The 23,045-nt window shown below is 36.4% G+C and overlaps 1 protein-coding gene across 2 annotated transcripts in view; it reads left to right on the top strand.

The window, feature by feature from the left end:
* Nucleotides 1-12,764: 12,764 nt before the first annotated feature.
* The window catches only part of Chodl (chondrolectin), a 362,706-nt gene continuing 352,425 nt past the window's right edge, over nt 12,765-23,045 (top strand). The window contains exon 1 of one of the 2 annotated variants that reach the window (XM_058574540.1): nt 12,765-12,794. The gene's annotated coding sequence lies outside the window, so the exon portion shown is untranslated. Of the gene's footprint in view, nt 12,795-20,108; nt 20,252-23,045 lie in introns of those variants that run through there. The other variant, XM_058574539.1, reaches the window with a different exon arrangement.

Here is a 23,045-nt window from a genome sequence, read left to right as displayed (position 1 = left end):
GCCTAATCCCTTGGAACCTCTTTCTACAGTACGACTGGAAAATTTATCATGTAGGCTGGGTATTATTAGTAACTGTGCTATTCTATCTCCTGGTGAAATTACTGATATACCCTTTGGAGAACTGGCTATAATTTTTATTTCACCTTCATAATCGGGATCAATTACCCCAGGACTTATCATAAGTCCTTTTAGAGTAGAAGAGCTGCGTCCCAATAATAAGCCTACTGTTCCTTTGGGAAGAGGTCCTTTCACCCCTGTGGGAATGATTTGAACTCCCATCTCTGGAGTTAGTACTGCTCTGGCGGAGGCGCAGATGTCCAACCCTGCGCTCCCTCTACGGCACCGTGGGCAAATACCTGGTATTCTACTCCTTTGATACCTAGTTTTGTTAAACCCTCCTCCAATGGGGCAATTCCTTTTAAAATGTCCTGTTTGTTCACAATTGTAGCATGTTCTTGGCCTGGCATCTAAAGCCTGTTTTACTGCAGCTGCCACAATTTGCCCTTGTTCATTAATGTCTCTGGCATCTAAAGCCTGTTTTACTGCAGCTGCCACGACTTGCTCTTGTTCATTAATGTCTCTACATAATTTAATATATGTGTTTAAATCTTCATGTTTCCATGGTCTAATGATATCTCTGCACCAACGATTCGCTTGCTCATAAGCCAGGTGTTTTAGTAATGGCATTGCTTGTTCTGTATTCCCAAAAACTCTGGTAGCTGTTTGAATAAGCCTATCTACAAATTCAGCATAAGGTTCATTAGCTCCTTGTATTACCTTAGATAATTGACCTTGTAAACCTCCATGTCCTTGTAAAGTCTTCCATGCCTTAATTGCATCTGCAGCAATTTGTGCGTATACACCAGGATCATATGCAATTTGTTGCTGCTGATCCTCATAAGGTCCCTTTTCCTAGTGCTGCCAGCACTCCAAAGCTACTGTGTTAATGCAGGAATGTTTGGAGGCAAAATTATTGGATTGTGAGAGCTATAATCTAACCAGTCCATCTTAGTTTGAATGGACTAAATGGGTGGTAACCATAGGCCAGTAGGATATGCCATCCATCATGGATGTAGCTAACAGGCTCCTCACCAGAGTGAAGCAGATGTTGGCACCATGTTTTTGAACCTTCAAAACTGTGAGTTAAATAAACTCTCTTTTCTTTATAAATTACGTGGCCTCAGGTATTTTGTTATAGCAATGGAAAATGTCAAACTAACTGAAATCAGAGATGAAAATGCTGGTAAGTGACAGGTCTCTGACAACCTATGGTATGTACACAGTACATTAAATTATTTACCCTGGAATGTAGCATTAGTTTTAGCATTTCAACCAGAATTTATTGATCATTTGTGAAGAACTAAACTGGAAATACTTTTTTCTAAATTGTTATTTATTTGTGGATATAATTATATGTAATATGTACTGCTAATTGAAGTAAGGTTTTGGGGGACCAATTAGCTTCTGTTCAGGGCTAATAGGAAGAATTACACAAGACCTGGACCTGTAGTCTATAACATTGCTGTTAAAGTTTCCACACAGTTTAAAGAAATAGATTTATGATTAAACATTGTACAATTTTCTATGTAATATATGGAATAAAAATCTTTTTTTTTTAACTCTGAAAAAGAAAAAAATCACATTATTTTTTGCAGCTCAGTGGGTTAAGAGAACCGACACACACGTGCACACACACACAAACATTGAGACTGCATATTGCCAAAATCAGGGATTAGTTGAATTTGCAGCTTTGCCATGTTTCAGATGTAAGGTTTGAGTGTTGATCAAGAAGTAGGATGCTGTGAATGGAAATTTTGTTATATGTGAGGACCTTAAACTCCCCAGTGAGCTTTATTGGCAAGTAAAGGTGCTGTTCTCTGATGATGCTCTTCCTCTTTTGCATGAAGACTCTTTAAAAGTCCTTTAACAAGCCCAGCTCAGTGTCTTACTTGGCCAGGGGCAGCCACTTTGTCATCTGTCCCATCCTCAACCTGTTGTGTCCAGCTTAACTATTGTCAGATCCCTATGTATTCTGGGACCCAATTTAAAAATAAATATGTGTTATGAAAGAATACTCATAAAAATTTGCAAAACTATTTCCATCAGAATTGTTTTTGTATGCTAGTGGGTGGGTATGTGGATATGTCTGTGTGTTTGTCCATTGCAAGTAGGCCAACAGGGAAGTGATAATTTTAGATCAGGCTGACTTTAGTACGATGGGGGCAGCTCACTCAGATTCTGGATTCAATGTGCCTCTTTAATCTGGGAGTGATTCTAATTGTTTGTTTGCTTGGTTGACTTGTCTAAGAAACAAAGCCTCACATTGTGTTGACTCTGAAACAACAAGTGGCATTATTATTCGAAAACCCAGCAGATGTTGGTAAAGAAGAACTGCCTTCTCCTTGCTTGAAAGTTTATATATATATATATATATATATATATATATATATGTATATATATATGAAGGATGTGGGGCAAAGAAAGAGAAAATAAGTTGGGGGTGTTCAACAATGTAGGTTAACAAAATAGACCCATAATTCATGAAGTAATACTATTTTTTGACCCACTGAGATACTCATACAAAATTTAAATTTTGGCAGGATTTTGAAAGAGAATAGTTTACTCAATATTTCAAATATTTATTAAACATTTAAAAGGTTCAGACCCAGTATTACGGGTATTATAGATATAGCAGTAAACTAGGCTGGATGAATATTCCTTCATGTAACTTATTTTTTTAATGGATAAAGTCAGCGAGTGAACAAATGAATGAACATGTATAATATGTCAGAGGGGACTTGAATAAAAGGAGAAAAATAAATCTGGATAGATCAGGATTTTAAAAAGAGTTGTCAGAGACAGTGTCACTGAGAATGTTACGTTTGAGCAGTACCCTGAAGGAGGTGTTGAAGTAGCTTTGTGCATCTCTAAGCAAGAGTCACCTAGACAGAAAGAACAACCAAAGCAGAGATTAAGGGTGTGACTGGCTTCTGTCACCCCAGTATGTCACCCCAGTATGACACAAGTAGGAGATGGGGTCAGAGGTATAAAGCAGAGTGAGATCAAATGATTTCTTTTCCTAAAAGATGAAGGATAGAGGATAGTATCAGAAATAGTGAAGGATTAGAAACCAAAGTTGAAGTTAGATATGGCCAGAAGTCCTTCATTAGTGAGTTGAACTGGTTTATCCAGGATTAGGTCCAGGTCAGCATGAAGGCATAAATAAGTTACATAAGTCATTTCTTTGGCTCTCACCTTGCCACCTTGCTGCCTTGCACTTCACTCTCCTGAGGGAATTCCTTCAGCTCTGTTGACTGAAGAGGAAAACATTTGATTGAAAATGGTGTAAAAGTGGTGAATGTTTTTTCTGCATGTGTTTGTACCATCCAGAAGCAGATTGCTAAGGTATTATTTCCTCCCTCAAAAGTGGTCTTAAAGGATTGAGAAGAAAGGAAATCCTCCCTGTGAACAGAAATCTAAACAATTTATCTTATTGTTCACTTTGTCTGTTAGTAGAGAGCCTGAGGCAAGTGTCCATAGTGATGGACGGTCGGTCAGTCTGATGGTACAATAGTCAGGAACCTAAAAGAAACAGAATTATAAGATTAAACATGAAGTATTTCGGGGAAGACAAATATGGATGACCTTCTTTGAATGTAGTTTCAAAGTGTGACTAAACATCGTATGTGAATGACCAACACAAGGTCACAGTGGATAAAACCTGTAATTAATATTAGGTGAACAAGATGACTCACTCTCTTTATGTCAGTTTACTTCTTTCCCAAGCCTCTTTAGTCCTGATCAAAGTGGATATGGTGATAGACATTAAAACATGGACTATTTCTAGAAAATTTGACCTTCTTGCAGTTGCAGCAACAGCTATTAACCTTGAGCCTGTACAGTAAGTAGCACAGTAGTATAGCCAGCTAGACTCCTTCCATTCAGGAAGGGGTGTATGATAGTTTAAATTTGAATTTTCCTTCCTTCCTAGTTTTTCTTCTTTCAATATCATCATCCAGGGAATATTTTATAGTTTATTTTGATATTCTACCAAATCCTTCTGACCAGGAGAGTTTATTTTACAGAGAAAGAAATGAGGTAAAGGCTGATTGATAAGTCTAAGGATTCCCAGAAATAGCTGTGTTCTAATGGAGCTCACCTACAACATGGCTGAGATAACACCTTGAGAGTAGAAGAATGACTTATAATATCCTTTTAGCCAAGATCAGTATAATGTATTATATCTTCCACAGGTTGAAAATGTGGACTTATAAACAAAAGTTTGAAAGTGAAAGTGGAACTTATCCTGTTGTTACTTATAGTCAATTTGCAAATATTTCACTTTCTATCTCCACTCTCTGAACATAATTTGTTTGAAGATCTTAGTATTGAAGAATTGAATCTTTTTTTTTCTACCTGGAATTTATATTTGATCAAATCTGAAGCATAGATTCTATCTTAGCTATTTAGAATTCTTCATACCCCTGAGTAAATGGGCAAAAGGAAATTATGGTCACTGATTAAGACTACCAAAGGTGTCACTACACATTGGGTCCAGAGATAAGCATGAATAGAATTAAACCTATGTTCTGGATTTTCTTCTGGTAATACCACACTCAGTGTTAATTTCATAAATTACTAAAGCAATGCTTATAAGCAGAATAATCAATGGCTGACTCAGATGCATTAGGACTGAAAGTTTGAGTCACTCACTGCTTGAACAACCAGGACTGTCTGGAGTACTGATTGAAAGCTCTTAGATACAGGGTGTGTCATGGAGAAGGTCAGCCATGAGTGTTTTCCTTTTTCATGCCAAAGCTTCAGTATTGATCAGGGACTCCCCTTTTTTTTGGTGGGGGGGGTCCTAACCTTGCACAGATGCATGAGACTATCGCAAGCTCTGCTTATTCCGGAGCCTCCAATAAGAATTAACAAATGCCCTCCCTAAGAGGAAGAGTAATTCTGTCAGATTTACCTCTTTGCACTTTCTTCCTCTCTTTCTGGTCCATCAAGTACAGGTTTGGTAGCTTTGTGACATATTAAGATTTTTTTTAAAATTCGATTTTTCCATTTTTCTGAGACAATTGGTCTGAAACCACCTGTCAACAACTCATAGAACTACATTTCTTTTCTTCATAGCATTTGCCTCAATTAACTAACTTCTGTGATTATTTTCTGAACACTTGTCTTCCTCAGGTAAATGTAATCAGATACCATACCTGTCTTTGCCTCCTAGAGGATCTGCTACCTAGTTCAAGGCACATGGTAGATACCTAATATTTACTGAGAAAAGGGATGAATGAAGCTTGGGCAAATTGCTTATTATTAAACAAGAACAAACACCTGACATATACCACACATCATGGGCAAGTTCTGGCAGATGGAGACTAAAGCTCTCTGATCTCATCATATCCTATAATTTATCCTTCAAAATAAAATAAGACAAAAAGTTTCACCCTCCAGATCAAGGCTTTGTCCTACATGGATTTTTAAATGGCTCAATGTTTCAGTCAATAATGAGCCACATATATAATGGTGGTTCTATAAAATTATAATGTAGCTGAAAAATTCTATCACCTAGTGACATTGGAGGTGTCACAACATTGTAGCACAATGTACTACTTATGTGTTTGTGGTACTGTTGACATAAACAAACCTGTAGTGTCAGTCACGTAAGAGTATAGCAATACAATTATGTATAGTACATATAGATAATAATAACTATGTAACTGTTTTCCTCTTTATCAATAGAATATATATATATATATATATATATAGTGATTAAAAATTAAAGTTTACTGCTAAACTACAAATAAAAAATGAAGTTTTGGGCTGGGGATGTGGCTCAAGTGGTAGCGCGCTCGCCTGGCATGTGTGCGGCCCAGGTTTGATCCTCAGCACCACATACAAACAAAGATGTTGTGTCCGCCGAAAACTAAAAAATAAATATTAAAATTCTCTCTTCTCTCTCTCTTTAAAAAAAATGAAGTTTATAAAAAATAAAATTTGCTGCTATGTTGTGCTGGCAGTAGCCTCATATATCTTACATTTATTGTGTCTATTGATTGTATCAAGAGACTGGCTACATTGAGGGATGAACCTATACCGTTTGGGTTTGTGTAAGTTGACATTCACATAATGAAATCACCTAATAACACTTTCCTAAGAACCTTAGCTTGTAACCCTAAGCTTCCTGTTTTATTCTCGTTGACCCACACTTAAATTTTGTGTATACATGTTGTTGTTTTCATTGTTCTATTTTATGTTTTTAAAAATGAAGACGCTAACTTAACAATTTATGTTTTCAATCCACATAAAGATTTATAAGTATGCATACATACAGATACATGTAGTTCAGAGTATATATAGAAGATTTATTGATGCTTTCTTGGTTTATAAATCCTTATAAAAACTCTAATAATTTGTCTTGGGTTTTTAATTAGACATTATGATGCCCTTACATTAGCTAATAGCTGCAAATAAGAGTACTAGAAAAGTTACTCAAATAATTGGCTCCCAAACTCCAATGTAGCAACAAATTATAAATACTGAATTAAAACTAGAAAAACAAAGTAATTCACTACTTTTTCATATTAAAAGTCATTTTGACTTCAGTTCCCGGGTGAAGTAGAGCAATATATTTAGAAATAGAAGTGTGTTCCATACTAGATAATCCTGCTTAAGTATTATTTCATGATTAATTTTAATTTTCAGTTGTATTATTTAAGGAGAAACTTTTATTTCAGAGCTAACAGCTAATGTTTGCATTCAGCTGCAGGTAAGGAAGACCAGCCAGGCTAAACAAAGTAGGGGTCATATTCTTTCATGTAATAAAAGGCTAAAGAATGCTATCATGGGCTCTATAAAAGCTCCATGGTTATTAAGAAACCAGACTTTTATCTTTCTTTAGAGCATGGCTTTGTATCTTCAAGGGCACATGATGTCTCCTAGAATTCCTGTCATTTGAATATATTTTATGCAGGAGGAAGGGAGGAACAAATGACAAAAGAACATTTTCCCCCCAGCTGAGTCAGCTTCCTTTAAAGTGGTTTCAGAAAGCTAGCAGTGAGTTCTTACATCTTACTGATCTATCATGGAAAAGGAGAGTGAGAAAATGAAGTTATTGAGTGAGGGGCATTGTTAGCTATACAAAAATTGAAATTTTGTTAATAAGAAAAAAAGGCTAGGGGCTGGGATAGTGGCTCAGTGGTAGAGCGCTTTCCTAGCTTGTGTGAGGCACTGGGTTAGAACCCTAGCACCACATAAAAATAAAAACAAGTAAAATAAAGGGATTGTGTACATCTACAACTAAAAACAATATAAAAAAAGAAAAAGAAAAAAAGGCTAAAACAGATACTGGGTTGTGTCACAGATATTCAAAGTGACCTCAAAAATTTCAGTGCAATAGCTTTTCTTGAAATTTATTCTGATTAATTATACACGACAGTAAAATGCATTTTGACACCTTGTACACAAATGGAGCACAACTTCAAATTACTTTGGCTGTCCATGGTGCCGAGTCACACTAGTAGTGTAATCATACATGTATATAGGGTAATAGAGTCTGTCTCATTCTACCCTCCTTCCCATCCCCACACTCCCCCCCATTCCTTTCTGCACAATACGAAGTTCCTTTATTCTTCCCTACCACCACCCCTACTATGGATCAGCACTCACTTATCAGATGAAACTTTTGGCCTTTTTTGGGGGGAGGGGGGATTGGCTTATTTCACTTAGCATGATATTCTCTAGTTAGGACCTGACTTCCTTAACAAGACTCCTAAAGCACAAGAAGCAAAATCAAGAATCAATAAGAGGGATACATTCAAACTAAAAGCTTCTTCTTAGCAAAGGAAACAATCAATAATGTGAAGAAAGAGCCTACAGAATGCAATAGCTATTTTTGATACTCATGTGTACTAGTCTATTCACAACATCCTGGGCACAGAGACAAATATGTCATCGAGCCAGCTGTCAAGGAACGGATTGTTTAGTGGAGGAGACATACTATAGGCAGTTCATCTCAGTGCATGTAGTGATATTGAGATGTTTGCTGAGTTGTGGGAAAGCAGAAATGAATTCAATTTGACCTAAGGGGTCTGGGCTTCCTGGAGGACATATTCCCAGAATTGAATCTTGAGGGATGAGTTAAGAGCTGGGTTGCATTCTGCACTGGGGAACATCACAAAGAAAGTGAGGAACGAGGGAAACATCATTGTTTAATAGAAAATACAATGGTTGGAGATTATTAGAAGGTAAAATAGAAGGTAGAAGTGAAGAAGTAAATAAAGAGTGAGTTTAAAGTAGGCCCAGTGAAATGGATGGCACTAGAGCAGATTATGCTAAGTGAAGCTAGCCAATCCCTAAAAAACAAATGCCAAATGTCATCTTTGATATAAGGAGAGCAACTAAGAACAGAGCAGGGAGGAAGAGCATGAGAAGAAGATTAACATTAAACAGGGATGAGAGGGGGGAGGGAAAGGGAGAGAGAAGGGAAATTGCATGGTAAAGCAAGGAGACCCTCATTGTTATACAAAATTACATATAAGAGGAAGTGAGGGTAAAAGGGAAAAAAAAACAAGAGAGAGAAATGAATTACAGTAGATGGGGTAGAGAGAGAAGATGGGAGGGGAGGGGAGGGGAGTAGAGGGGGGATAGTAGAGGATAGGAAAGGCAGCAGAATACAACATACACTAGTATGGCAGTATGTAAAAACGTGGATGTGTAACCGATGTGAATCTGAAATATGTATACGGGGTAAAAATGGGAATTCATAATCCGCGTGAATCAAATGCATGAAATATGATTTGTCAAGAGCTTTGTAATGTTTTGAACAACTAATAATAAAAAATTAAAAAAAAAGAAGGCCCAGTGTGCTGAGTAACAATTCTATGAAGAGCCTTGGAAGAAGTTTAAATATGAAAATTTTATAGCCAAATTCAATTTTAGGTGTCATTCTGACTTATAAGTGGTGGAATTCCAAAGGAGGGCCATTGGGGTGCTATGTCAGTAGTCAAGTAAGAAAGAATGAAATCTTGATTTGGCAGTAGTAGTAGGGATGAAGAGAGGGGTTAAGAACCATGTAGGAGGAATAATTAGTGAATGAAAATATGTGGGTGGAAAGAGAAAAAAAAGAATTTAGAATGACTTCAAGATTTCTGCTTTAAGAAACTAGGTAATTTATATCACTGTTAATTGAAATTATAAATGTAAAAGGAGGAGGAGGGGATGAAGGAGTGGGAAAAAGATGAAATCAGTTGAACATGTTGAGTTTGAAGTATCTGTAATGTTCAGTCGGAAATACTTAGTAGGTGATTAGTATAAAAAGTGTGTGATCAAGTTGAGTATTGTTATGGTTCTATGCAAGAATAAAAACAATAGGATATAATGGATATGTAGATAGACATGGCATGATATAGATATAGATATGGCATGTATATATATGTACATACATAGAGGCTTTTTAAAATGGGAATTGACTTAAGCAATTAGAGGTCAAGGAGTTCCATCACCTACTCTCTGAAAACTGGAGAAACAGTAAAGCTGATGCTGTAATTTGGGTTGCATCCAAAGGCCTGAGAACTTAGGGAACCTATGGTATAAATTCTGGTCTGAGTTTGAAAAAGGCCACGAAGGATGGCAGTTGTGAAAGGTCAGCCTGAGTCCCAATGCCTGAAAACCTGGAGCAGTGCTGTCCAAGAGCAAAAGAAAAAGAATATCTCAGATCTGAGAGAGCAAATTCACCATTCATTTCCCTTTCTATTCTATCCAGGATCTGTACAGATTGGCTGTTGTACACTCACATTAGTAGGCATGGATCTTCTTTGCTAAGTTTCGCTGATTTAAATCTTAATCTCTTTTAGAAATCTCCTCATAGACACATCTAGAAATAATGTCTAATAGCAAGAAATCTGGGCATTCCTTGGCCCAGTTGAGTTGACACATAGAATTAACCACAACCAGTCCACCCTTTGCCAATTTAGCACTGAACTACATCTCCTAAGAGCATATTAGTCTCCAAATAGAGATAATGACAAGGTTATAATAAGGCAATGTGGTAGTGACATAAATATATACATAGACCAGTGGGACAATATAACTCAGCAATAGCCTCATACATATAAGGTCATGTGACATGACAAAAGTGCCACACTATAATACAGTCTCTGCAAAATATGTGTCTTAGCCTATTTTCTGATGCTATAGTAGAATACCACATACTGGATAATTTATAAAGAGAAGATAGTTAATTGGTTCCTGATTCTAAAGTCTGGGAAGTACAAGATTGAGTGGTTGCATTTGTTGATGGCCTTCTTGATACCCTTGTACGATGGTGAAAGGCATCAATTGATGAGGGAGGATAAAGAGAGAGAGAGAGAGAGAGGGGGGGGGGGAAAGAAGAAGAAGAGGAGGAGGAGGAGGAGGAGGAGGAGGAGAAGAAACCAAAGAGGGTCAGACTTACCTTTATAATAAGCTCCCTCTCAACATAACCAACATACTCTTATGATAAGGACCTTAATCCATTCATAATAGCTCTGCCTCATGCCCTAATCATTTTCTGAAGGTCCCACTCTTACTATTGTCACAGTAGAAATTAAATTTCAACCTGAGTTTTGGAGAGGGCAACATTCAAATCATAGAGAAAATATTCTAGGTAAACGATTTAGCCATGTGTAAAAAAAATGAATCTTAAATATCACTGTAGATGATATTCATCAATCAACTCTAGGTAGATTATATCTAAGTGTAAAAGGTATATGTGTATATGAAAAGACAACACATGAGAATACTTAATGGCATCATGGCAGATAAAATTCTTTAAGAAACTATAAAAAACACTGTCTATTAAGAGAAAGATTGATAATCTGAACTTCTTAAACATTAAGAATTTCAAACCTCAAAAAACTTTGTTAAGAACTAGAAATAACAACTCAGAGAGTATAGGAAAGGAGATAATTGCAATATATATTTCTGATAAAGTGCTACTAGAAATATAAAAGATGACAGAATACTAATGAATAACGACAAATGACTTTAGCAAATACTTCACATTCAAATGGAAAAAATGCACTTGTAAAGGTACCTTATTTACTGTAAAATGCAATTTGGAATACAATGAGATACCAATAGATACTTATGGGGACACCTATAATTAAAAAGTCTTAGCATATTAAGTGTTGGTGAGGATACGGAGCTATGAGAAATTCCTATTTTTATTAGTAGGTACAACCTACTAATTAAGTGGTTGGTACAACCACTTAAAAATTATTTTTTGGCAATATCCACTTTTATTTACTTATTTATTTTTTTGGTGCTGAGGATTGAATCCAGGGATGTTTTACTACTCCACTATATCCCCTGTCTTTTTTCAAATTTTGAGATAGGGGCTTGCTAAGTTGCTGAGGCTGGCCTTGATCTTGTAGCCTCCTGTCTCAACTTCCTGAGTCACTAGGAATATAGGCATATACTACCATGCCCTGTTTGGCAATATCTACTTTATTGGCAAACATAACCCTATCAAGTAGGGTACTTAGGCATAAAACTAATAAAATACATACATGTTTGCACCAAAAGGAATGTATGAGTGTTCATAGCATCTTTGTTCATGCTCACCATGTATTTGAAACAACCAAAATTTCCATCAGCAGTAGAATTAATAGATAAATTTTATATAATGTAGACTCACAAAGTAATGAGAACAAATAAGCTATTGCCATGTGCAACACTGTGGGGTGAATCTCACATATATTATTTTGAGCTAAAGAAGACTGATCCAAAGAATCACATGATATGATTCCATTTATCTAAAGTTCAAAAACTAGCAATGTTAATGGGTAGTAATGAGAGTTAGGGTGATAGTTTTCTTTGGGCATAGATGAGATACTGGTCATGTCCTACTTTCTGTCTGTGGCTGTAACAAGGCATGTGTATACTTGGTGAAAATTCATCAAACTGTACATTCTGATTTGTGTGCTCTTTTTAAATGAGTTATACATAAATAAAACACTTATTTAAAAGATGAGTAGAGTTTCAAGAGGGGATGTTTGTATCGGGATGAATGCTTAATTATTTTGGCAGTACTTGCAGATTAAAATTTGGAGAGCAATACAACTGAGGATCTTTTTTTCTTTACCATAATTTTCCCCTCAATATTCCAATCTTCATCATTTCAGGTGGTGGCTTTCATTATCTAAGGGTATAACACAATTCACCCTAGAAAAGAAGACAAGAGTTATCTGAAACTCATAGCAGTGATAAGATCTTAAAAGCTCAAGTTTTCTATGAAAAGCCTAGCTCTTGAGCCAGAAAAGTGTTCATGAATATCCCCAAAGTAGGATTTTTTTTCTTGCCCCTAAATAGCACAATGGGGTGAGAATAAATTCAAATCCAGTTTTCTTCTGACATTCAGAGAGGAGATTTTTAAATGTTTCTCTTTTTTAAAAAAATTAAATACAGTTGGCCCTTTGTATGTGTGAATTCTGAATCCAAGGAGTCAACCATGCATGGATTGAAAATATTTAAAAAAAGAAATTGCATCTGTACTGGATATGTACAAACTTTTTTTTTCTTGTCATTATTACCAAAACAATATACCATAATGACTATTTACATTGTTTAGGTATTTTAAGTAATTTAGAGGTGATTTGAAGTATGCAGGAGGATACTTCATAGGTTGTATGCAGGTACTGTACCATTTTATAAAAGGGACTTGAGCATCTGCTGGTTTTGCTATTTGCAGGGGATCCTGGAACCAATTCTCTGTGGGTGCTGAAGGATGACTGTATTCTTGGCAGGTGAGTGGAACTTCAGAATTGTGACAAGGAAGTAAGAGAGAAAGCAGCTGGTGTGGGTTTCCAAGGAGTGGGAAACCATTCTTAAGATCTAGATCTCTATGGGTACAGAGTTGGGGGAATTATAGGAATGTCTGACCCATTGGGTGCAACTGAGTCCATACCTTGCATTCTTGGGAGTAAAGTGGGGTTACTGCTGTTGTTCAAGAGAAACCTCATGCATAGGGTGGCACTAGAGTGACAGAGGAGAGGTTACTCAGGGAGATGTTGGATTGAATGGGTTTAAGGGCAGACTGAGAACGTTCAGCACACCCATGCAGTGTGGTGTGCGAGAAATATTACAGGCCTTGAGTTTCCTAAGAGGGAGAAAACAATGTACAAAAGTGCATGCTGAGGAAGGTAGGCCCAAATGGTTAAGGATTTAATGAATTGATGTATGTACAGATTTAGAATAAAATCCAGTTGTTATCATCACTATTATCAGTGAGTTGACTATCAGAGGCTATGGGAAAGATGGAGGACATCATTTGTACAGGTCACTCAGGATGAGGGAAATCACAACAGAGCTCAATGTGGATGAAGGATGGTTATGAAAATTGACTGCCTACACCACCCTTTTGTGGATGTAGAATTTGTAATCATCACTGGATTATAGATCATCCTTCAGTGGAAGACACAGTTTGGAGAATCTTAAAAAGAAAATTGAATTGATTATTTACCCCAAATCACATATTATACCTTGATTTTTGCAAGATTCAGTTTTCTACTGATACAAACATATGGAGGCTTTAAAATAAGGCTGATTTTTACAGTCATAAAATAAGCTGCTTCCCAGAAGATTTGAATGCTCACTCTTGCTCTTGTGTTGAAAATGGGTTTGTAGAAGGCAGCCAGCAATTGAGGAAGATCATTAAGAGAATAATGTACTCTTCTAGATTAGGGTTCATTTGAATACTTGGCTGATGGTGGTTTCTTTGCAGAGAAGAGAAGCAGACGTGATCTGAGATGTACTTATAAGATAGAATCCTTAGCCTCTAGTAGGTGGGCAGTGGAGATAACAGAGACAAAGGTGCCAGGGTTTCTGACTTGAGCAATTTAATGAGATAGTGAACGCTGCTAGAAAAGCAGGTCTCAAGTTTGGTTTTGAATATATTAAATAATGAGGTGCTTATAAAACATACAAATAAAGACGGTGCATAGGCTGTGGACACCTGAATTTGTCTGAAAAAGGAAGCTCTAGGCTGGAAATACAAAGATGAGGTTATTGGCAAAGAGGTGCTTGTGGAAGCCATGGGGTGAAGTGATCTTTGCTAACAAATCCTAGCTCTGTGTAAGAATGGACAGTGAGGTTAGAAGAAGGTTTGGGGTACTTTTCTGAAAAAACCCAATGTATATTGTCAGGCAAAGATGGAAATGGTACCAAGAGAGGAGAATTAGAAGTAATGGCCAGAGAACAAGGAAAAAAAATCTTGTTTAATAGTTATCTGGGAACAAGAGGTCTTTAAGAGAAGGAATTGACCAAATGTGTTGAATATTATTGAGTATTCAAACAAAGTAATTAAAAATTGTTCTTTAGATTTCTTTACAGGAGACTGTATTAGTCAAATTTTCATTGCTGAGACAAAATACCTAAGATAACCAACTTAATGGGAAGAAAGGTTTATTTTGGGATGGTTTCAGAGGCTTCAGGAACCTTTGGGCCTCTGGTAGTATAGAACATCATGGTGGGAGCATGTGCCAGAGGAACTTGTTCATCTCATGGCAACTGGAAAGCAAAAAGAGAGATAGGTAGTGCCAAGGCCTCAATATCTCTTTCCAGGGCACCTCCCAGTGACCTAACTTCCTCCCTCTAGGCCTCACCTCCTAATGGCACCAATCTGAGCACCAAGCCTTTTAAACACATGAACCTTTGGGAGAACCCCAGATCCAAATGGTAGCCGAGGACACCTAGTGATTACTGAGATGGCCTTTTTAGGAGAGATGAAGGGAGTAAGCAGAAGAGTCAAGGAAAGATAAAAAAGGTAAAAGCAGATTTATTTTTAAAAGATATTTAGTTCTACAGGGGAGGAGAGACATAGGGATGACATTAGTGGGAAAGGAGAGGGTAGGAGACACTTCCCAAGAGAACCATAAGATCTTTAGAGAAAATCCTATTTAGGAGTGTAGCTACCTTCCATCCCCACCACCCCTGTCCCACCCCCTGGGCTCAGGCTAATTCCAACAACACAGAATTATTGGAAGTTGTATGTAACTGGTTATCAAGAAAGACACGGTGAAGGTTGTTCAATTCAGGTTTCAGAGAGCATTCAAGAAAAACCCCAAGAAGTTGTGAAAGCAAGGGCAATCACTTATTAAGAAGACAATCCACTTTTTTATATTTCTCTCTCCACTTCAACAAGGCAAAGAGTTTGAAGGAAATTAAAAGTCTATTTACAGGATAAAAATTGAACTTTTGGGCCCTTAACTACCCACCCCCCTCCCTGGCAGCGACTGTGCTTCATTTGGCTTTGTACAACCCCAACCCCAGTGGTTGGACATGGAAAATAATCTGTGGCTGTTGAAATGAATGGACGTACTTTTCATTGAGAAAATTACACAGCAGCAGCTAGAGCCCACAATGTACCACACATTAGGAGCCCTGCAGACCAGGGGATAGTTGCGCATTTGGGAAACTATAGCCAGAATCAACAATCCTGTTACAGCTTCCCCACTCTGCTACTCTAACTGCTGACTAGTCTCTCAGGAGTGAAGGAAGGACTTTTCATCTAAAGTTACCCAGCTGAAATACCTATGGCTCAGCTTACAGTTGGGCAATACAGCTGGCAATGGTTTTTCAGAGCCATATCTGACTACGATTTCTCTGATGACCAAGTGACTATATATTTACATGTTTTTTGAACCCTTTGAAACAGACACTTTTCCTACAGTTTCTTCTCAGTCACACAGGGTTTTGCTTCCTAATTTTTTTCCCCTCACTCAAATACATTGGCTGTGTGTATGTTTGTGTGCGATTCGACACATGCCCGTAGTCATGCCTCATCTTAACTCTCCCTTGTTAGTAGATCAGCAGGTTAGCAGAAGAGGTCAACTCTCTCTTGTCCCTGTAATCTCTAAAGGAGTATCCCTTGGATATACTACCCTTGGGTTCTATGAGGGTTATTTCTATATCCCTGAATGTTATTTCTCAGCCTATCCACAATATAATCCCTTCAATTCAAGCAGTGGTGGGAGCTGGCAGCCTTAATCAGTGCTCAACATTCTTGACATACACTGCAGCAAGAAATGTATCTCCCCTAGAGATCCTGAAGGGGTAAATATTACCCAGACATGCTTCCTTTAGATATACTAAGAATTATTAGGCTGCAACAATATTCCAGACCCCATGTAAGGAGGTGTTGAGTTCTGTACAGATGCTGCAGCTTCCAGGAATTTCAGTTTGTTTTTATTTATATTTCTATCTCCTCACCTATCCCCTCTCACAATTCCAAGTGGATTTGCAGAAGCTTATAAAAAGCACATACAACAAACTAATGGGGAATGAGAAAGTCAGAGTCATGTCCAGAGGAGACATTAACAAGTATATGGAATCAAGAAAAAATGTCCAGGCCATTACGACCTACCTGGTGGTTACATTTGCTCTGCCTTTAGCCTTGAGTTTTCTGTTAATCCAAGGAAGTAGGAATACTTACTGCTTCTTTTGACAAAATAGAAAGCCTCACGGGTCCTTAGGGAAGGCAAAACTTTGTTTTTAGCACCAAGTTCTGCAAAGTGTTTTTAATGCAGTCCTTTATACAGGGGCACTGAATAATGGGCACCGTTCTTGACTTCCTCCAAATAGCAGCTGCAGGATTTCATATGACTGTTCTCTGTGCTGTCTTTATATAATAGTGACATACATCTCAAGGAATTATGTGAAGACCCTCCTCTGATGAAATAAAAGGTGTCTGGGCAAAATTTCCCTGGAAGTCTGAATTTCTAAGACATGCCCAAGGAAAAGAGTTGAATACATTCAGTTTTTCTCTTTTTTGGAAGAGTCCATCTTTACTAATAGCAAAGCACTTTCTTAGTCATTTAAGTGCTTCATTCTAACCTTAATCCAGTGGACTCTCTTTTTTGTTGTTGTTTAATTTTTTTTTTGCTATCTTACTCCCAAATAGCTGTTAATGTATATAATTCTCTAATAGGCATAAGAGCCACAGTAGTCATATGAATTCTGGATTTGTTCAGTTGAAAATTCTTTTTCAAACATTGTTGGATTCTTTGGTCTTTCATATGCTAATATACATTGTGACAGTTTAAGATAGAAAAATCATGTTAATATTCCTTGACCTTATATGAGCAATAAACACCTTAATCATGTACTAAACACCTGTTTGGAAATGTTGCAGAAAAGTTATTCTTTGATAATGTCTTTTAATGTTTACATTAAAAGGGATACTGGTGCTTTGGTATAGGATTAATGATGGCCAACACATCTTTGAAACTGAAAGCTATGAATCTCTAATAGATCACCTTTGGTGTCCTGGCAAGTAGATGAAATATATTTAGGCAGATGGGTCTTCCTAGAGTCCCTCAGGTCAAACCATGTATTTTACAAGACAAAATATTAACATGGTTTAAAATGTTTCTTTTTCTATGAAATCAAAATTTTTTTCTTCAGCCTAATCTTTGAATTCCAAATGAATAAAACAACCAATATAAATATTGTTGAGATAAGAGGAAACAGCCATTTAAAAAAAACACTATTACTAAAGAGAATAGTGCATAATAACTTTGGAGCAAGAATTATAAAGAATGTGTAAAATGATGACTTTAGAAAATGCATATTACACTCCAAATGATGTAAACTAACATGAACAAACATTTTTTTTTAAAGAGAGAGAGAGAGAGGGAATTTTTTTTAATATTTATTTTTAGTTTTCGGCGGACACAACATCTTTGTATGTGGTGCTGAGGATCGAACCTGGTCCGCACACATGCCAGGCAACCGCGCAACCACTTGAGCCACATACCCAGCCCAAACAAACATTTTTAGTAGTGAAGACACTTCAAAATAAAACAGTTAATTAGTGACATCAAGCACCTCCTCAAAAATCTTTACAGGTGGGAATCATTAAAGACTTTATGTTTAAAGAGAATAAATCATTTCATTTAGAATAAGTATTTGTAACCATCTAGAGTCTGTTTTCTGGATTGAGGACAAGAGCAATAATCTCACAAATTTATCTTTGGAATGTCATTTTTAACTTTTAGTGACTAAATAATACCATAGTTTTCCCATTACATTGAATACATTATTAAATATTTTCTTTTTAAAAATAGAATTGTAACATTTTAAAAATGAAAATAGTTTCTATCCTCTTAGCTACAAAATTAGTCACCAGAGAACAGAATTTTGTCTGAAAATTAGGTTTATTATAAGACTAAACTGAATACTCTTAATTATTCCACTCTTCTGTGACTTTGGGTTATTGTTATATTTACCTGCTGGGAACTCCTGCCAATGCATAATGAACTCTTATTCATTCTTTGAAATCCAACATGGTTTCCTTTTCCAAGAATATTTTCCTTAACTTCCTTCTAGCTTTTAGATATATCTGATCAGTCTTTTGTTTGTTCTTCTTTTGTGTTTACACGTATTTCTATTTTTCTATTTATTGTGTTGTGTTCTTATGGAGTGTTTTTCCCGTATAGAGTATGAGTTGAAGGATGATATGAACTATGTGTTATTCATATCTGTATTTTGAGGCTAAGGTTTCCACTGTGATAATGATCTTCACAAAATATGCTACTCCTTTGATTTGCTGTAATTGATCTTATCTAGCTCTGTGTACCCATGTCTGTTACTCAGAGCAGCATGAATGGTAGAAACACTTAATTGACCTATTAGAAGTTTAATGAAACTTCCTTTACGATTGATTTAATCATTGTGATTAATTTTTTAAAAATATTTATTTTTTAGTTAGTTGGACACAATACCTTAGTTTACTTATTTATTTATTTATGTGGTTCTGAGGATTGAACTCAGGGCCTCTCATGTGCTAGGTGAGCGCTCTACCGTTGAGTCACAACCCCAGCCTCTCATTGTGATTAATTGTCTTTAGAGTGGTGGTGTTAGTGCAAAGTTCAAGACTTTTCCCCCTCTTCTCCTAAAGGCTCCCCTTTCCCTCCTTTCTCCTAAGATGGCATGTTTGTCTTGAGAGAAGACTGAATTGCTTAATACTGTATGGAGCAATCTTCTGGTGTTGGGCTGCCTTCTCAACTTTCTGTTCGGGATTGGTTAGCCTGTTCAGTCCCCGATTTTCTTAGGTTAGTATCTATAGTATAGGTCATCCTACCTACTTGGGCTTCCCACTGGGACTTTCTCTTGAAGTGTAGTCTCTTCCACTTATGTGGCCTTTCCAGGGTACTGTATTCTAAAATCTCACTCTCTTGGTATCAAATTCTTTAAATATTTCAGCATCAAGTACCCCAAACGCCTTATCCAGAACAATGGGAACTCCAAGTTCTTTTTTATGCCAAATATTATTCATGGAGAGTAGGTATGTTTACTAGCATCTGCTTGTTTATAATACTCTAGTTTGAGTGGAGGAGTGAGGAATAACTGGGCTCTCTTGTGCTCTCTCTCAAATAAAAACAGTCTCTAAGGGGGTCTGCTTTTTTTCATTATTTGACTTTGAATTTTGGGAACCATGTTCCTTCTTAAAGACTCAGGCTATATTCTTATTCTAGTGAAATCCTTTCCAAATTGTTCTTTCCTTTTTACTGAATGAGATGAATCCCTCTGCATCAAATCCTTACTCTCTCTACTCTAGAACTTTTAGTAAAACTCTCTGATCCAAGTTGAGTTGTTCAGGTTTGGCTCCTAATATGAGAATGAAGTTTAGAGGTTACTTTTCTTTATTAAAATAGCCTGTTTTACCAAATGAGTTCCTCGCTGTGAACTGACGAGTATATTATTTTGTTAGTCAAAAGCTGAATATTAGTATATTCTTCTTTGAGTTCCTACTTTAATGTTTATGTTCACAGTCAGTAAGGGGAAGATCAATCATCAGCACCTGAATATTGATTTGGATTTTTCTTTTTTGCTGAACTTATTGCTTTTCTGACTATCCACAGATGTTTGCTGTAGTCAATCTATGAAATTATGTCATACTGACCCAGTTGCTCATAATTGTACCGTTTTTGATCAGTCTCTGCAGAAAAAATGTTTCTCTGTGTTTCTTTTTTCTCTGTGTTCAGAGCTAAACTACATTTTTTAGCTTCTTTGCAGTTAGGTGGGACCATGTGTCTAAAAGTTCTGGCCAGAGAATGTGGGTGGGAATGATGTACATCACTTGAAGGCTGCCCACTAGCACTTCTTTTGCAATTCTTCATTACTCCTATGGTTCATCCGTTGGCCAGAGGAAGAGGATTCACTGAAAAAAGGTCCTACAAGATGACATAGATCAACGAGTGAGGTATGCTTATTACCCACTAACCTCTATTTGAAATTTATCATTCAGTAATAGATATAATCTAAACTTGAAGAATGTTTGCATTATCTTTTAGTTTGCCACTTTTAGAATTATAGGTATTTTTATATTGCATTACAGATATCTCAAAATATTATGAATTCTCATCTCATTTTGATATTGAATTTATTATTACACTTGCCTCTGGATTTGTATCTATTGCATTAGAAACAAATAGAGGGGCTGGGGATGTAGCTCAGTGGTAAAACTCTTGCTTAGTATCACTGAGGCCCTGGTTCAATACCCAGCACCACAAGAAACAAAACAAATATATATATTTACCTTATTTCAAATAAAAAGCATTTTTATAACTACATTTTGATATAATTGCTTTTTTCTCATCTTATTATTTTCTCTGTATTTTTCCTTTTTTTTTCAAAATTTTGGTTCTTTGCCTATCTCTTTGTATATCTGATAATTTTTGTTTAAGTTCTGGATATTGCAATAAAGTATTTTTAAAAATAAATTTTAGAAGGAAAGCCACTTAGTATAGTTGACAGACAAGCACCTATATCTTAAATACTTACCTGTCTTAACTCCTTACTGTAGCATGTTTCTCAATTTGGTTTAAGAGGAATACCTTATAAAAAATGAAATGAATGTGTGATTATTTTCCCATTTCTGCCACAGATGTTCTTTAACTGCTATCATTCTAACTGCATAAGAAAGCAGTTCATTATACATGATAGGTTACCTGTGACCTTAAGATTAGTCTCTAAGAATGCTGGTTGAGAAAGGCTGTTCTAGATGACAGGAAAATTTCAAGAAAGAAAATAGCTTCAATCTGTCTGAACCCAGAAAAGGGAATGACCAGTCAGAAAATCATTGTTGTAAGGTAGCTGGGAGATTTAACAAAGGTTAAATTTTAACAAAGGTTAAATTTAAAAAGGCCAATTTTGCAATTCTGGTTGGTGAAAAGTGGGCATTCAGTTAGCCTCTGATGGGCTATTCAGCTGTGCTAGAAAATGATGGTTATGTCAAAACAAAGAATTAATCTAGAATTACTGAAGAGAGCATAAACTGGGTTTCAGCTTTGCATACTTTGAAGACTCAGGCTTTTTTGAATTGATGAATTGAAGAAAGCTTAGAGAGATATTGTCAATCTTTTGTGTAATGATTTCTATTGTTAGCTGTCAGTAAAAAAAAATACTGTCAAGGTTGTAGAATGGGATTTCTTACTTGTAATTGCCTAATCCTTGGGGAAATAAATAAATGTGATATTAGTCTTTGTACTTCTTTCATTAAAGCACTGCTGTTAAAGAATAGAATCTGGTGGGTAGTGGGTAGATAACTAAAGTAGTGAACAATATAGTTATTCTCAGAGATCATTTGGCTCAGCATCATTTACTTTTCCCCTTCTCTTGAAAATCTCTAAAAATGTTTGAAAAGCTGTGAATATAAAAAAATTATGACTAAGAACTCCCAGCAGGCTGAATTATTTGCTGAAATGCTTAGGACCAGCAGGTATTTTGGGAACACATGGCATCACAAAACATTTTCTTTCCACTGCAATAGTTTTTCATATAGAAGTATGAAATGGTATTGAGATCCAGACAGGAAAAATGCTGAAGCAATCCGTACTCATCTCTGTGCTTATTTTTTTTTTTCATTTTTAAGTCATTTTAAGCATTTTATCTTTTGCTTCTTTCTGGTGTTGAGGAATCAACCCTTATTTACTATTTATTTCTTTGGACTTAATCATTAATACCCAAATAAAGCATTTATTATACAATTAGTTAATTATAACTTCTTGAATTATACTGTTTCTGAAGTAGTATAGGAATTATAGGTATTATCTTTCAATTTATCACCTAATTGAGTGTTATTTTGTCATAAATTACTACTACTTATTATGTATATCTTATTTCTTTTCTAAATGAGAGGCTTTTTGTATATATGGATGTGATGGTTCAACTTTTGTGTCAATTTGTGCCATGGCTGCCCAGACATTTGTTCAAACTTTACTCTGGACGTTTCTGTGAGGATGTTTCTGGATGAGATTCATATTTGAATCAGTAAACTGAGTATAACAGATCTCCCTTTGGCCCTTCCTGATGCACTGAAGACCCAAATCAAAGAAAAAGATAGAAAAAGAAGGAGCTCCTCCTTCATGGCTACTTTGAACTGAGCATCTGTATTTTCCTGCCTTTTGATTCTCTTAGTTCCTTTTGTGTTGCTATAATTTAGTATCAAAGAATCATTTATAATGATCAGAAATTTATTTATTATCACTCTCCAGTCTGAATAGTCCAATGTCAAGGTGCCAGACTGTGGTGAGGACCTTTTTGCTGCATCTGTACATGGTAGGAAGCATCACAAGGTAGAAGGCAACATGGAGAAGGAAAAAAGTGGGGGTGGGGTGGAGAGAAAGAGGGGGGTCTATCCTCTCCCAGGATAAACAAACCCACTCCCCTGGTAGCAACATTAATGAGTGGAGGCCTCATAACCCAAACACCTCATCACCCACACTTCTTAATACTGTTACAATGGCAGCTACATTTAAAAATAAGTTTTGGATCAAACATTCAAACCATAACAGACTTGAGATGAACTCTAGGCTCTTTCTGGATATTGAGCCTGTTGATCTTCCATCTGGAACTTACATTCTTGTTTCTCAGGCTTTTGGACTTGGACTGAAATCACACTATCTGTTCTCCTGGGTTTCTAGCTTGCTGATTACAGATCTTAGCACATATACCCGATAATTATATGAGTCATGAGATATGTGTGTGTGTGTGTG

Source organism: Marmota monax, unplaced genomic scaffold, assembly GCF_021218885.2.
Source record: "Marmota monax isolate L192 unplaced genomic scaffold, Marmota_monax_Labrador192_F-V1.1 WCK01_AAM20220418_F8-fsc00016, whole genome shotgun sequence".
Lineage (NCBI taxonomy): Eukaryota > Metazoa > Chordata > Mammalia > Rodentia > Sciuridae > Marmota > Marmota monax.
This window is presented reverse-complemented; position numbering and strand designations above follow the sequence as displayed.